The sequence below is a fragment of the Anoplopoma fimbria genome, chromosome 13 (assembly GCF_027596085.1).
Source record: "Anoplopoma fimbria isolate UVic2021 breed Golden Eagle Sablefish chromosome 13, Afim_UVic_2022, whole genome shotgun sequence".
Classification (NCBI taxonomy): domain Eukaryota; kingdom Metazoa; phylum Chordata; class Actinopteri; order Perciformes; family Anoplopomatidae; genus Anoplopoma; species Anoplopoma fimbria.
The window spans coordinates 12,049,589-12,066,064 of record NC_072461.1 but is presented as its reverse complement, the minus strand read 5'-3'; the positions used below and the strand labels follow the sequence as shown (position 1 = coordinate 12,066,064).

General features: G+C 40.5%; 1 protein-coding gene across 1 annotated transcript in view; it reads right to left on the bottom strand.

Annotated features, from left to right (window-relative positions):
* The window catches only part of unc5db (unc-5 netrin receptor Db), a 195,478-nt gene that overhangs the window by 161,087 nt on the left and 17,915 nt on the right, over window positions 1-16,476 (bottom strand). The window lies entirely within an intron of this gene.

The following is a 16,476-nucleotide window of genomic DNA, read 5'->3' as shown; positions in this document are numbered from 1 at the left end:
GAAATCAAATCTGTCTATTATTTTATGTAATAAATCTAGCATATAGCATGCATAGATATGCAGCTTTATTTTAATATTATATTGTGAACTTTCTCCTTGTGTGTGCGGGCTACGTAACATCTGGTTGTGAATTCTGTGGTGCCGTTTACCGTTACTGTTGTTGGTTCTCTCTAGAGGCCTCAACTCATTTACAGTCCTGCTCTCCTCCACTAATAAGATATCCGGTTTTCAGTAAATTGCGTCAAAATCACACTCCTTCTCTGACTCAAATCTCATTCAATTTCTTTCTTAACTCATATTTTTAGATTTAGTGTTACTGACACTCTCCAAGGATATCTTTATCTTTGATGCCTGCAGCAAATAAATCGGTATAGAATTCATAGAAGAAAAAAAGAACTTACCTGAGAATCAACCGTCTGTAAACCTATGGCTATATTGCAAACAGGAAGTGCTTATAAGTTATTCAGCATACATTTGATGGTGCCAGTTTGCCATAAATGTAAACAAATATATACTAAACAACATGGCTCAAGTTGTGGTCAAGTTGTTGACCCACTGAATCCATAGCAACATTCTACTTCCTGTTTACATCCCCCAAAGCATTATGGGGGTCAACATAATAATAATGATGATAGGAAAAGAGGAGAGGGTTTGCAGATGTCTCCATTTTGTGGGAGGGAGGGCCCACAGTGGAAACCAGGGATAACTAGGCAGTGCTCGTATTTCATTCTGGGTACTTCAGTAAGTACTATCTACTGACAATGGAGAGAGTTTTGACTTATGATGTGCTGTCAAACCTGTCTGCCAGACCCACTGATAGCTGAAGTAACACGGTCCACTTTTCAAATTATGTGCAGATACGGTTATGTTTTAGATTATACTCCTACCAATATTTTTGTATGAGACAGGTGATCTTTTCATCTGACTGCTTTCGCACCAAAATATGTTATCATAGGGCATTCAAAGTTTGAAACCAAGGACAGTAATAATTGGTTGGGTACAAATATCAATAATGGTACAATTTTATTTTTAATTTTGTGGCCAAATCAATGGTCTGGAATTTTTTTTTGAAAGAAAAATGTGGTCATTTCTTTTGACAGGTAAGAATAGATAAAAAATGTATCAAGGACATAGCTCACCTTGACTCCTAGTAACAAGCACTGTTTGCGTACTCGTCCTGAAACAAGCAGCAGATGGTTTTTGTACATTTCAAATCCACAAGGACAAAAAAGAACTTAAAAGTAAAAGTTTCATGTGAGCCGGTAAAGTTCGAAATGTATGTTGAAGTTCTGCAGTAATACAGCAAACCTCTACTACAGTCCCTTCCAGTGCAGCAGGAGAAAGCATTTACATGTTCCTGTAGCTGCCATGTAGTTAAGCATATGCTTAGAAAAGTCTGTTGCATTGATTTGTCTGTAATGAATGATTGTAAATTGTTTACATTTACATACATAATCATTCGTTGATTGCAAAAGCGAATTGCTTATCGATATATAGTTTGACAAAATAATCTTAGCTCAAGGTCCACTTAATAGCTTTTTAAAGAGTTTTCAACAGCTAATCTCCAGATGCTGAAGCAGAAACTGACATGCAGCTTTCTGAACATTGGATAAAGCCATGTTCAAAATTCTTGTTTCATTTTGTTTCCATATTAAAGTCAAAGGTTTTCACAGAGGGTATTTTAGAAATCTCTTTATACGTTTTTAAGATAAAATTGTTGTATAAATCAGACCATGAATGATATCTGAACAAACCCCTCTGTCAAAACCTTCAATATATAGATAGGAATGAAACTGGAACGGTTGGTGTATGTAAGTGCTATTGATGTGGAGATGTCTGGCTCAGAATCTGAAAAAAACTAATTTAAAGAAAACGTCCTTTAAAGATATGTTTTGTAAAATGAAATACATTTTGAAGACACTACAGGTGAATAGGGTTAAAAAAATGAACTAATAGATATCACCATGAAACATCCCCAGTTGATTATTTATATTAAGATAATTATGAAATGTTATGTTTAAATATACAAATTAGCTATTATCAAATGGTTACTTTTGGTGAATTTGGACGGATGCAAATAGACAAAAATAAACACCTAAATGTATATTTTAGATGTCTTCTTTCCACTTCTCTGGAAGGACACATGTAGTCGTAGCAAAATATCCCAGATATTTTATTCGATGTGTCTCTCCAAGCAGCGAGACCCATGTTCATGCAAACATGCGTGTAATTTGATCGATTGAGGGAAAAGGGCGTGCCATAGACAACCAGCGTAGTATTGATGAATCAATCCATCTGCACCATGTTCCATCATATCAGAGCTGGAGGACCGCCTGCTGTCACCCTGACATATCGGCAAATGCATCAATCCAGCCCCTGGTAAACAGAGCCAGATTTACAGTTAGAAAAACAGCACTTCATCTACATATATTCAGTGTCAGTATGAATCTAACTGTTAGCGTTGAGCGCTGACACCAGAGCCCACTGCACTCTCCAAATCCATGGATTCCGGAAGGAGCTACTGTTCTCAGAAGTGCAAACGATGAGGACCGTAATGCAAACCGTCTTCGGAGCCAAAGTTGACTGAAGGATGAATCTTCAGCGGGCAGCACAAGCTTCTGAAGCATTGCCATTAGAGTGATAATCTCCCAATGCAGGACCTTCTGGAGCCTTTGACACCTCCTCCTCCTCATTATCCTCTCACTGATTTTCTCCGGTGGTGGTCCACAGGGTCCGCATCCATCTCGCTAAATTGGGAGACTTGGGATATCTCCAAGCCAATGTGACTTTGATGTTTAATTTAAAAAAAGAGCCAAAGAGGAAGTGACATCCCAGTGGAGAATATTATGCTAATCTCGAAAATGTTAATTAAGCCCAAAGGGTTAATTTCTTCTTCTTTATCAACTCTATACTTCAATCCGCCTCTCAGTTGAAATGCTTATAGTGGAGGATGCGTGGAAATAATCAGTGTTGCAAATTTGGAAACATTACTTTTCCTTCCTTTTAGCTAAAGGTTTCCTTAATCCTCTGTCTTTGAAATGTAATTGGTACAATCCCACAGCCAATGAGCTCTCTCATCAAGCCACAAAATAACATAATCTTCTTTAACGTGTCACATAAATTCCACAACATATTGCGGCACGTCTTCCTGTGTATTGCTCAGTGGATCTCTTTGTGGTGCAAAATTCGCTAGATTTAGAAAAGAGAAGGTCAAGTATTATCACTACAAAATAAAAAAAATCAGAAGGACTATTATGGAACAAAAAAAGATTCAGGCACCATCGACTTAATTACATTTCATTTATCGACTTCTCTGCCGAGATTCAGCAAACTGTGCCCAAATGGATGATAATTACTTTAACGCTGAGGGTGCTATTTTTATCTTGCAAATTTGGTCCTGTACACGGGTGAAATAATGATATAGACTCTTCTCGGCGCAACGTTAGCGGCAAACAAGCGTGTACCTGAAGAGTCAACGGGGGCCCTGTGAAACGCCCCGGTTCAATATATGGCGCCGTGTACACTTACGGGCGAATTTTGGCCTGCAGCTCGTTTGAAGAAAACCAATGAGTGCTCTCAGACAAAATGTATCGTCCCCCGCAGGCTCCTTCATTCACCTGCACATTTAACACAAAGCCAGCGTCTCCCTCTCCACCATTTCATTAGTGTTAACTCCCCCTCAGGGATGTGGGAGGAAAGTCGAGGCGCAAGGGGGGGCCCCCTTTTTTTAAGATGCCGAAAAGAATGAGCAACTCTCACTACTCACACTGAGTGATGAGCAGTGTCCTGACATGGCAGCTAACGGTTATGTATCACCCCTCTTCCTGTATGTGACACATTGAAATGATAGGCGTTACAGGAGGGAGTGATGGATTCCGCGGTGCAGGGGGAGCTTATGTGCAAAGGTTGAATTGTAGAGTAGGAATTCATCTCAAGGTTGGTCCAGAAGTAAAATTAAAGGGGTGTGGAGCTTGACTGTTTCAAGGTTATGGCCACATTAAATCAATCTCCAATGTCTTTTTTTAAGCTGTGTTAAATGGCTCTAAAAACAGAATAAAAAAGAACGAATTATTCCAAATAACAGGTTTTTGGATTTCCAGAGCAGAATTCTGCTGTAACTTTACAGCAAATCAAAGAAATGTCTTTGCGTTAGGGCTGCACGATAGGGGAATAACCAGATGTTGCAGGGTTATTATATTGCGATACAAATAAAAACAGGATTATACCCCAACATTTTTTTACATTTTAAAGTTAAATGCATCAATTTTGTGAACTTTGAGAGCAGAATTAAGATTTACAGCAAGCACCAAGTCAATGTTCATTCTGAAAATATGGCTGGTCTACCTAGACTGTAGGTAATTTATGGGAAACACTGCATTGGTCATGAAAATTGAAGACTGTGTAACCATAACGTTTGCATCAAGCAGCAAAAAGTAGCATGAAGTGTTTCAGTTAATTTGCCGACATCACATGTGATGTGACTATTACACATGCGCACATCGCAATGTTGATGCTGAAACAATACATAGTGCATCCCTAAATCCTATTGCTAGTCATGGTAAGATGCACACCCTAAACAAAGACAGGAATATTCTTTTTTTTAACCCAGAGAAAGGTACAAACTCCGAGTCAGATGTTACAAAAGCCAACATATCCCCACGTCAACAGACTGATTTCGCTAATATCTTTTCATATCCGAAGGGCTCAAGGGGATATAGAGAAGCACAAGGGAATTCAATAGACAGATTTGTGCAGCAATACAAGAGAAGGTCAACCAAATTATTTCACACCGCCAATGAAAACAAAATTCCCACCTTTATTGGATTGAAACAACACACCAACGCTACAGCTCACAAAGAAAAAACAGTTATACATTGAGGAGTCAATATGAAAAGAAACAACTCAAAAAAAAGGTGAAGTTAGAGCATACAGAGAGTGGGAGGGTCTGAGCTGCCCTTTTCTGCCACACCAGTTATCACTTCACCTACCGCCAGCCCCAACACACCTCTCCCGCTTCTAAATTCAGACATGGACCGGTGCTTTCAACCATTAAAAATGATGACTGAGAGATTCAAACGGCCCCCTTTTTTCTCACCGCAGCTGCCTAACACCATAATATGGTTAAGCGGACATAATTTGCACCTGTCTCTTCCTGTCAATTTCTAAAGCGACATATATTTCCACAGCTCGGAGTTCAGGCCCCCTTTACCGTTGCCGTTTATTCACATCCAATTGCAGCAGGAGGGGGGGGGACAAGCTCTGCAAATGCCACTTCACTTGGCACTTCAGAGCCTAATTGCTCGACTTGGCCACTTTTTCCATACCTGTCCTATGATCCAAGAAGTACATCTATTTAGACATCATCATGGAGGGGATAATGATCATTTCCAGACCTGCAGGCATGGGGAATTCAACCCAACTGTATACAAAGATGCTGCATCTTTATTGCCAACCCCGGCCTTAGGGATTGGACCCTCTCCTTTGCACACACAGATCCCTATCCCCCTAATTGATTGCCCCTGATTCTTTAGATGCAGAGCCAGGGACAGTTCAGCCTACCACAGAAAAGCTGCTGATAGAGTTAATCAGGAGTAATTGTTCTTGGATTAGTGATAAAAGCTAAGGAACCATTTAGGCAAAATGCATAAGCCAATATTCAGTGAACGATCCATTAACTAAGCAATGCAACATAGTGGAGTATTTGCTCGTGATGTTTAACTTGATGAATAAACTTCCTCCATTGTATTAAGCATTAGAATATCCCAGAAGTATTACAATAAGTTGTCTCACCACAGTCTGACATAACCTGTTAATTATATGTTTTATCAATTTCCACAGCGAGAAAAGGGATCATTTTCTATCAACCCTTTTTTCATAATCAACTTAATTAATGCTAAAGTCATACTGCATTTTTGTTATCGCAGCACTTCATCTCAGAGTGGAGATTTAGGAATCCAAATATTTCTCAGAGGCAGAGCTGCTCTGGAGGCAGAATTAATCCCTTTGTTATGGTTCAAACTACACGGGCGAAGTCTCAGAAGAATAGCTTTCTAAGAGCGAGTTAAAATGCTAGCAGAGTATAATCTATGGTCAAAATGTACATGCAATTATGAATGTGTTGACCATGATATTTATGAACTGAGAAGGTCTTCAGGTTACGGACAGTAACTCGCCTGCCTAAAAGTTCATAAAAAAACTTTCTGAAAAAGCTAGAGTTTATGTCCATATTTAAAGATGAATGTATCTATTACAGTACTGCCTTTTAGATTTTAATTAACTCTTTGTGGTTTAAATAAATCAACTATTTCCTCCATTAGCTTAAAAAGAGACAGCTCACATTAGCATTGATGCAGTGTCAAACGTCCAAACCATTGGTCGTTCCTGTCTATTTAAATACTCTAGCCACTCAACTGTCCTGTGTAGAGTGAATTCAAAAACAATGGATTGCGGCCGTTGATAGCATCGTAAATTGCGCATCACTTGCAAGCGCTATCTGCCCCGTCTCATGGTCCTATTCAAAACAGATGTTGTGCTAATGATATTACAGCACGAAAACGCACAGAACGTTTTTGAGCTGAGAGCAATTAGCCCTGACGGGTGAGGTGCAGAGGCATTCCTCAAAACTTCAAGGGAATTAAACGTGACAGAGAGAAACAGTATTTGGGTTTTAATATCACAGTCAGTCAGTGTCTATAATTTACAACCAACCCTTTTAAGACACTATTCATTTCACTGTTACTGCATGTGGCTATTTGCGCAAATTTGGGCAAAAACTGTCCGATTCATAATGAGGTTCGTTTGCAAGGAAAAGTACCAATTTCAGTTTTCTCTTTGCAAACCTATCCAGTCTCCTTTGATCAAAGTTCTTTCCACTTGAGTATGCAATAAACTATTCATATACAAGGTTAACGTTCAGTGCAAATTGAGGAAGTAATATCACATGACGCTCATATAGCATAGCTGCGAGAACGGCGGCGCATTTGCCTTTGACTCTAGACACTGGCAGTTAGCATCGGCTCTTGATTAATTTCACCATGACCCCCCACAATCCATCCATCATCTTCATAACGCTAAAGGCCGGACCAGATTGCTCCTCAACAACAACACTAGGCTTAATGTTTCTTAATCTGTGTTTTTCATTGGGGTATGCCGTACTTAGCTACATTAACTATGTGTTTTTTTTTCTTTACCTCCCATTAATGCCCACTGAGGTGATTATGACTCAATCCAAACAGCTCTGCCTCTCAGTCTGCCAAACCCATTAAGAATTAGTTCTTAAATGGTGAAAGGATGTCACTAACACTGACAGAACTTACCCTGGGGCTTTCAATCCCATCGGGGCACACATTTTAAAAATGTATGTACTGGTATTCTATGGTGAGGGGGGTAAAAAGGGTTGTGCTAAATGTACACTCGAGGAAAACTAAATTTGCACTGCTGGAGTAAATTCTGTCTTAACTTTCCTCACTGTCACAAGCAGTCTGCAGAGAGCAGCGGGAGCTGTGAGCGACCAATAGCCCACTTTACTCACCACAAATACCATTAGAAAAACATTGCTCTCATCATTCAGATACCACCCCCGTGGCCTGAGTGATGACGGGCATTACACCAGTGTGACTACTGCACAACCGGAAGGGAGGGTTTGCAGTCAACTGGACAACAACTGCACTGCGTCTTTCATCTTTAATAACTCATATTAAAATTGGACAACAGCAGTGGGTTAGACCAAACTTCCAAAATAGCAGTTCTAGAACATTTCATTAAATACTCCTTTGGCTTGTGGACAACAAATGGTAGAGCCATAGAGAACACAGTGATTTATCTATGTCATTTATCACAGCACAGAGGGAGTATTTCAAAATCATTTAAATCTGAGGTCAAGAGCTCCCCCTCTCACTGCCTCTATCCATCTCCCCCGGTAAGAGGAACAGGAGCATAATAAAGGAGCCAATGCACAGGAGGAATATTAGACTAATGAAAAGCTCTTTCCTGCCTTGGCTGCTGGCCCATCTCGTGTAATGCCCCGTGTCTACCATTTCACAGCATGGAGCTGTAAAATGGAATTCCGTTGGCAAAACAATAAAGCCCCCCCTGTTATTGTGAGTCATGCACTCTAGCTCCCCAAACAAAGAAAAAGTAGTGGCAAACAATGATGACTCAAAAGGGAAGTGCAATATATTATATTGTATATGCATATAGAATCACTCAGTTGTAAGTAGCTCATTTTCTGAGAGGCTCGTTGCATTATTTCGCTTGACAAAGGAAAGGAGTCTTGATGTGGTGGCAGGGTTCTTTCCCGCAGCATCTTTTGCTTTAACAATGACACAAAGGACACCGGGCATTGGCAGCAGGTCCTGGAACATCGCGATTTTGTGGATGACGGGAAAGGTGGGTAAGTAGTAGGAGCAAAAAGCAAACCCCTGCTGATCAGGAGCCAGAGCTGACAGAGTGTCCCTTCACTGTGGCCTGCAGAGCCTGGGGTTGGAGCTACACCCAGACACAGTAACACATGCAGCTCAGATAAGGTTTAAAGTGACAGTGTATGCCTAAAGTACTTTTAAACAGGCCCTATTATGCTATTTTCCGGGTGCATATTTTTAACTGAAGTTACAGTTACAACATGTTAACATGCATTAATGCTCATAATCCTCCTTGTTTTTCTCATCCTGGCCCTCTCTCTGAAATGCTCCGTTATAGCGCTTGCGCCTCCCTCCAGAAAGCAAAGTCTGCTCTGATTGGTCAGCTAGCACGATCTAGTGTGATTGGTCAACGTTTCACATTTCAAAAATCTCTTCCTCTGGAGCTTCAGCTCTGTCTCTCTCTTTTGTTGTTTGAGGGCCAAATTAGCTGGAAGGAGTTTTACATCACTTCTGTTACATTGTGACCTCATAAAGTTACAGAAGTGAAGGAGAGAATTCAACGGAGCCGTTTCAGGCAGCTCAGGAGCTTCTGAGGGGGAGGGTGACTCCTTTTAGGCGTGAACTTCAGGTTTTACACTCTTCAGACCTTTTACATGTACAGAAATATATATAACACCCTAAATGAGAGGGGAAAGGTGGAAAAGCATAATAGGGCCACTTTAATGGTTTTCAACATAAATATGTGTCCCTGGTGGATACCCCAAATATTAGTTATAGTATCTCTTTTTGCTTCATCCATCAGAAATGATGTGTGAGGGGCGAGTAAGATTTGACGCTAGATGTGAGGTCCTATGGCGTTCATACGCCAGAGCACGCTACTCGTTCTGTCGTTGGCTGCACGAACCAAGAGAAAAGATTGTATGTGAGAATGTGAAGACTCAGTGAAACCAAATGTCACCACAACAACTGGAAAACTCTTTCTAAACAAGGGTCAGCGCACAGCAGGATTCACTTCAAAACTGAAGCTCGAGGATGGATCGATACCGGTTGTGTGTTTGACCGAACTTTAAACTTGGAAGTTTTGCCATTTTTTAACGCACCACAAGACGGATCAAAGTTGGGGTAACATTATTTTTACTGAGAGAAGCTGTGTGAACGTCAAGCCTCGTTTGAAGTCAGTTAACTAATGAGAGCAGTAGGTTGGATGTGGGTAAATGTTCTTTCATGTTGCCTTTTGTAAAACTTTATGCTGCAACGCAAGCAGGCTTTGTTGTTACACGAAGGACTGGCCCTTGGTGCTCTTTTTCTTATGTATGTAAATTGATGTGCCCTGAAGGTACACGAGAAAAACAAACGTTTGAAAGGAAACTGTAAGGACATTTAAAAAACAATGATTCCTTTGCTTTTATGTCATTGCTTAACTTTGACAAATGGTAGCACCCAGTTTTTAACTTGCACAGATCTGAAAGCTGTATTGTTAGTGGGCAGCTGGACAGTGTGTGCCGGTCTGCCCCTTTTGAAACAAGAAGTTAACGTTGATTTATTTGTCACGTAATTTCCTTAGATACTTAAGCAACACCACTTTCGTAGTTATTTTAACCCTTACAACTATCTTTTTAAAGCTAAACTAAGTAGTTTTGTTGCCCAAACCTAACTAAGTATTTCTCAATCTTTTTCTAAACCTTGCTCAGTGGTTTTGTTGCCTAAACCTAACTAAGTTTTTCATGATCTTATACTAAGCCTGACCAAGTAGTTTCGCTGCTTGAACCTAACTAAGTATTCCACAACCTTTTTCTAATCCTAACTAAGTATTTCACAATCTTTTCCTTAACCAAATCTAGTAATTTTGTTCTCTAAACCTAACTGAGCTGTTTGCTGTGAAGACGGAGGTTTTCTTTGAAAAGACCTTATGAAAGTTAAGAGTGGAAATGAGGGGTAACGTTTTCGTATAAACATACAAACCATCATATAGGGATACGTTGCATACTGCAGTCACCTTGATATTAGTACTGTCATCCCCATACGGCCTGTTAAACACATGCTCAACCAAAAGTAACTGCAGTTGTATATGGTTGGCCCTGATAAAACATGACAGCTCCTGTCTGTGTTCCTGGACCCAGCAGACTCTCCTTACTAAGACTCAGTCATGTTTACTGTGATGTCTCCAAAGCAGCCTCTGCTACTCCCCCGTAACAGCCTCCAATGCTTTCTGGACCTTTATTAAGCACTGCCAGATGTATGATTTAGTGCCTGGTTCCTATGGTTGAAATGCAGGTAAAGTTCCAGAGTTCTTATAAAAGGTTGCAGCATTCCTGGAAAGGTACCAGCAGTGAGAAACGGTTATAACACAGCTGAACTCTTGCAGCAATGCATCATGTCTCACGCGATGTATGCCATCCCAGATCTCAGCAGCGCAGCCCTGGCACTTCTGCTGTTTTATTAGGAATTATCTGCGAGTCGATTAATAAATGTCGCACAGGCTGAGTCCCGCAGGATGAGGGGACAAAGAGGCACGCCCCGATAATGGAGGGGTATCCATCACCTCTGCCAGTCAGGACACTCTGCAACTGCCACCGCCACGCATGCCCCTGATGTGCGCGAGCATTGCAATGGCAGCTTATGAGCAGGACGCTGTGAACACCTGGAAATGAACTGAGGATAAATGCGGGAGACGCTTTGATTGCTTTGACCCATTATGATACACAAACATTAAATTCATCATTATTGTTTGAGTTTAAAATCTGAAAATGAACGGATTATGAACTTTTTTTTAACGATTTAAGGAAGTTTACAGACCATATTATTTCAGGAAGTGAATACGAGGAGCTAATAGATGACAAGTATCCATCCCACTGGCAGATTTGAGGGAAAGAGAGCTAATTTGCGGTAATAGTTTAAACATTCACTCTCCCCAGGCTTACATTTAGATATTTAAAACCACTATTGAAATTTACAAGCATTAAAATGTTTCTCAATGAATTCAGTCTAAATCATCCTAGAATTTTCAAAGGACAGCGGTGAAGCGTGCTGTTTTTCTGACACGTCATGAATAAAAAAAGGCCTGTGGGCTCTTAACGGCCTGTGGCCCCTCTGCAAAAACAGAAAGCTCAGCGCTCGTTTTCCCCCAGTGCTCCAGTAATAGGCCAGTGGAAATAAATGTAATCACTGCACTTTGTTCTCCCCAGTGATATCATTTCTTCTTATTACTTTTCTCCCCGTTCGCCTCTCAGGCCACCATCAGAATCTCATTTGATCGTATTTACATTCGCTCCAGCGTCAGACCCCGGTGATGCTAAAAAGCAATTACTACTTCGAGTTGCCGTCTGCCGACGAGAGCCACACAAGATGTCCTTGCCAAACTGCAGAGGATTCCTACCCCTGGTCCGCGGCTGACATTTATGCTCTTGTCTTCTCCTGAAAGCACGGTTCACTACGTTCAGAAGCGGAGAACTGCATATGACAAACATGGCCTTTAAAGGAAGCCTTTGACTGGTGACAATCCAAACAAAGTAACATTTATCAGGGTTTAATACCAGACACGCTCAAAGGCAAACAACAGAGGGGTATGCTATTAATCAAATTAGATCATCATCTGAAATCTCACTGCCTGTCTGGACGGGAACCTTCATCAGCCTCGTGAAATATAACCGAAAGTCCATCCATCCATCCATCTTCCGTAACCGCTTATCCAGTTAAGGGTCGCGGGGGTGCTGGAGCCGATCTCAGCTGTCAATGGGCGAAGGCAGGGTACACCCTGGACAGGTCGCCAGCCTGTCACAGGGCTGACATATATAGACAGACAACCACTCACGCTCACATTCACACCTACAGGCAATTTCAGAGTCACCAATTAACCTAACCTGCATGTCTTTGGACTGTGGGAGGAAGCCGGAGAACCCGGAGAGAACCCACGCTGACACGGGGAGAACATGCAAACTCCACACAGAAGGTTGTCTGGCCCGGGAGTTGAACCCGGGCCCCTCTTGCTGTGAGGCGACAGTGCTAACCACTACACCACCGTGCAGCCCATAACCGAAAGTCAAACCAGTAAATTGTAATAAAACAAGTGGAGTGCCCCTTTAATTTACTATCTAGCTGGTGTAATGAAACATCTGCACCAGCTAGATAGTAAATTAAAGGGGCACTCCACTTGTTTTACACATCAAATTCAGTTTTCTAATGACGGAGAGTTTAATCAGCCTGAGAAAACTGCTGTAAATGTCTCTTGTGGCTGTTCAGGGACATTTCTGATATGAAATGAACCCGATGATGTCATAGTGATATAATCAAGGTTGTCTTACATTGAGCTTGGAAACTACTTGTATTCATTGGGTCAAACAAAGAGAACAGATTTTCATCCTAAATTAGATACCAGTAATAAGCCTGTCACACTACATTACTATTGTTGGTCGGTATATTGTCCCAGAAATAATTGCAATAAATGTCATTATTGTCATTTTGTGACCATTTTATGCCACTGATATAATTGTAATGCAATAGCATAATAATGCAAGTAAAACCTTTCAATAAGCAATAGACTTTTAATTCTTAAGAATATTCTGACAGGGCAAAGTAAAAAAAAGATTAATAAAATGGACTCTCGGCCTGTTAACAAAAATGTGCAATGTAATCCGTCATCATGTTGGCTAAAATGTTGACGATATTCTCATGTAAACAAACACATGTCAACACAGTGTCAGCTAAAAAAATGGATGTCATGTCTGTGTTGATATCGTGATTATTGTGACAAGCTTACCAAATCCACTGACAAAAACACTTATCATCTAGATTACTTTTTTTTTTTACAAAGAAAACACCTGCACAAACTCAAAGGTCCACTTACTAGCTTTTTTTCTGAGCTTTCAAGTGAATCTCACTCTCTGAGATTCACTCAAATGTACTATTAGTCTTTATTAGGCTAAATCTGTAAGTTATGGGGGTGATCTTTGCTATGCAGCCATTCTAAATGTATAATGTCTCTTTCTGAAGTCTATCATAAAAGAATGGGTTTGGAAATGACATTGTTCTTCCACAGAAAGCCTCTGAAATTGATCTCCACCTGTTTTTTCCTGCTTCACCCTTACTTGGGAATTACATTGTGAGGCTCTGCTTCATTTTTGTCCATTCCTTTTTTTTTTTATTTATCTGTCTCTCACTAGTCCCCCAACTTTATGGAAGTGGATTACTAAATCACTAGAGCGTGTCTTTAAATCTCTGTACTGCAGCAGAGGCTTGGTCTCAATCTATTTTAAAGGAGTGGCAAACATAAACAGAGGACGCAGAGGTTTAAAGAAGACCAGTGAATTTGTGTCCTTTTTGTTTTCTCCAGTAAATGACTCATTTCATCATTTCATTAAGTTACATTTCAATTAACCCAACCCTGAAGCAAATCGTTAAAAACAGGAATGGTGCAACCCTTTGTAACATCTACCGGATGACAACGCCGACGCTGCCATAAGAGGACTCGACAATAAAATGAGAAAAAACGTATTAGTATTATTTACCTCATTGCGATGCCCATACCGTTAAATGTAAAGTCTCGGGCAACCCCTTGTTCCCCATTGATTGTGTCGCTTTGCAAATGGAGATTCAATCACGCTGCTCTTCCGAGTGACAAACGACACAGAACTATCGATGGCGGCGCCGCTCGGGGGACAGAATGAGCCCGATAGCCAAAGCTTCTCTGCTGCGCACTCTTTGTTAAATTACCCGAGCTTAGTGCAGCGTACTAGAGCCGGCTAAGGCAATTAGTTTTCCGCCAGTTGGTCAACTGTCAGAGTCTGCAGTACGGAAGAACCAGTGTGTACACAGTGTTTTCTGACCAGATGGCAGCGAACAAGAATCATACCAGAGCATGAGCAGTCACAATTTATGGAGTTGTGGTTTTTTTTTTTGGAACTAGCGTTGTGAACGAACATTTCTAATACATCCTTTGAGATTGGGCAGGCGATGCAAACCCTCCTGAAGAGCAGCTATATGCACTTGTTACAGTGCTCATTTAGCTAGAGAGCGAGGCCCCCGCGTCTTTATCATCACTGGAAGTGCAAGAAAAGAGGCTCTTTCAATCATCGGCGCCTTTACTGCCAGTGTGTTTTGTAGCACTTGATGTTTCCGAAGCAGAAGCAGCTCTCGGGGATTACAAGAAACGACAGGGATTTAAGGTTTTATACTTATTATGCTTTTATGTAATCCATTATGCCTCTTAATTCTCCACTGGATATTTGTTTTTGTTTTTTTACTTTCGCTCCTTTTGAATGGGAGACATGTGCTTCTCCATCCCCCTCGTCCTCCACTGTGGCGGAAGGAGGCGCAACTAAATGTGGAATATTCCGGATGCCGCTAAAAAACGCAACATAAAACATCTAGAAATATATTTTTGAAGCATTTCGTCTGCAATTACCATTCTGCTTTCCATACAGCCCTGAGGGGCTACTCATTACTCAAGGACTTAAGGTGGTGATGGACTATTTCCATTTATACAGCTCATACAGAATACATCTATCGAGCTACAGCGCCGCACCGCTGATGCTGAGACCATTTTCATAAAAATCGGTAGTGACATTTTATGACAGTGGCTTTATTTCCTCCATATTTCTCCACAACAAATTCTGGTTTATTTAAAAACTACTGAACAGCCACATGCTGCGTTTATATTCCGACTCGCTGTTTGTTTGATGGATTTGTCAGTTCCGAGCAATGATTTTCCCTTAATTAGGCTTTATTCAAAATTCATATTGCTGCAAAACATCACTGATACAGTCAATGGATACATGCCATTGCCTATAAATCATGTTGAAACGTCCCTCTCCCAAACTCCGGCTCCGTCTCAATACTCACACTAATGGTTTGGAGTAGCATTGACCTGCTAGCGTGGTGACGTTAAAAGCTTTTCGGTGTCGGGAGGTGATTTCTGGTACTTTGCAGGATATCTTTGGCTTGCAGAGTGGATATGAATATCACATGCTCTGGGCATAGGGGGACTCTTACCTTGGTGTCTCTCCCCCTGCTGAGACGTTAAACTCTCAAAGACCAAGGGATGGTCTCGTTACTTATAGCAGTCATGCAATCACTCACACATCCAGAAACGAATTTGACTAATGCTTCACATCAAACATTTTATCTTTTAAGACTTATCTCAGCAATGTGATATGAGGCCTGGTTACAAACGAATGATAATTATGATTTTCATTCATAGTAAAAGTCATATATCAAGTAAAACGGAAAAAATCTGAGCATCCTAAAATGCAAAAATTCATTTATTTTCTCTGTTTCATATCATCTTTAACCCTTTTGATCCTTCACTGTTTTTGCTTAATTTTAGCTCCCTTAATTTACAGGCTTATGGCATAGTCACTATATGGCTCAGCCCTGTTAAGCAGCAAAATTTCGCCCTCATAAAAATATTAAATAGTTTTTTTCATGTGTTTTTCTTTATTTAAGAATAGTGACATATTTGACTGCCAGGAGAACATATTGGTCAATCTCAGGCCATCAAATGACAATCTTTATGGATGGATTTGATTAAAATGCTCTCTGGACCTAACACAAGTTAGCTTTGTGAGGGATTCAAATGTTTAGCTAAAATGTGGAGAGAAAAAAAAGACATGAGTGAAGATTTATGCCAACCTTTCTTTGCTCCTTTGAGTTCCATCCAATGAATAAATAAATACCACATGGCCTATAAAATGATGACAGAATATTTAGTATTTTATATCTGTATGGCTCTTTATACAAGTTGATTACTTTGCACTGGTGACATGGTGACATGGAGCATGTGCACCAGGAAAAAAGATCAGTAAAGTAAACAAATATAAATATTCTTAATGTGTATTGTATCTGTTTTTATGTGACGAAGAAGACCTTCACCTATAATTTAAGACGATTTGTTGACGAACTGCATTACAGGAATGGCTCGTATGTCTTAGGCTTCTCAGTAATCAATTGACATGTCAGGACAGTTTGAATGAAAAAACAACAACATTCTGGTCTGCTTGTCTACAGGTTTTAAAATCACTACAAATATCAGAGTATGAATGGATAGAAGAGAGGGAGTGAGTGTTCCAGGGATATCGATATATCAATCTGATCCTTTGTGATGAAAAACGAGCTGTTGATA